We start from the raw sequence: 1,211 nt of genomic DNA on the forward strand, positions 1-1,211 counted from the left end.
AGAACAATCGGGAATCTATTGTGTTTAATTTCTAGGATCACAATAACAGTATATTAAGAAAAACAGGCAGTGACTGTGATGTTAAGATCAGTGGTGTAAGAGAGTTAGCCCGGATAAAACAAGTCAGCTGACCGACCGAAAGGGAAAATGCATCGGGAAAACACAAGTTTACTTAAAGATGGATAACTGGTAAACCTTGGCGCTTGAATTGTGGAAACAGCACAAAATGGACACGAGGTAACATGAATTAATATTGCTAATGCTGCTGTCCGTGGTTCTGAAGTGAATGCGGTTAACATTTGAGGTATAATAATATTGATTAGATGCCATTAAGATTCTGTTTAGAAAAAAAATATTCCTCAAGGATATTAACATTGTTTTTGTTTTGCGCGTGTGTAAAATTGATGTACTAGTTATTCATTGTTGAGCTACGTTATGATAGCGCCTGTGTTTGGCTCTGCCGCTGCCGGGTGCAGTTTGTTGCGCTCTACTACTTTTGTGTTGTTTTCTTCTACTCTACTGTTCTCACTTAGTTTTAACGATGTATTGGCTGCCTTGGTGTATGCTAGCCTGGCTTTGCTATCCATCCGATCCTCACGATCTCTCTTCGTCCTCCTTCTGCATTTTCCACCCTCCACTATTAGCTGGATCTTCGTCAGACTATTTCGGCGGTCCCTCTAGACCACGGAAAAGGAGAGGGAGAAGAGGAGGTATTCAGGTAAAGCTCAGGCTTACCTGGCGTCGGGGTTTGGCTGGTAAGCGACGTGGAGCGTGCCTTGTCTCCTGTGCTCAGAAAAGCTCCATGGAGGGGGACTTGTTTTCCACGTCCCTGTTTGGATATGCTGAGCCCGGCTCTTTGAGACAGTGCTGCCTTAGGAGGGTTTATCCAGACTCTCCTGCCGGCTGGCTCTTTATTCGCTCAGTGAGTGGATTCTACGAGCGTGATGGCTCAAACCCTGTGTACCTACGTCCTTTAACTTGAGCCTTTGCAAATAACGAGGCATCTACCTCGATGAATATGGCACTTTTAACGTGCGATCTCTGTCTAACAAATCATTATTGTTGAATGATTTTATATTATCAAAAAAACTCGACTTTTTCCCCCCTGACTGAGACCTGGCAGCGGGACGTAGAATACGCGTCATTTGTTGAACTCTGCCCGGATGGCTATACTTTTATAACCCAGCCTCGGGTATCTGGCCGGGGTGGTG

This window comes from Pundamilia nyererei, unplaced genomic scaffold, assembly GCF_000239375.1.
Source record: "Pundamilia nyererei isolate P.nyererei 1_Seehausen unplaced genomic scaffold, PunNye1.0 scaffold00008, whole genome shotgun sequence".
NCBI classification, from domain to species: domain Eukaryota; kingdom Metazoa; phylum Chordata; class Actinopteri; order Cichliformes; family Cichlidae; genus Pundamilia; species Pundamilia nyererei.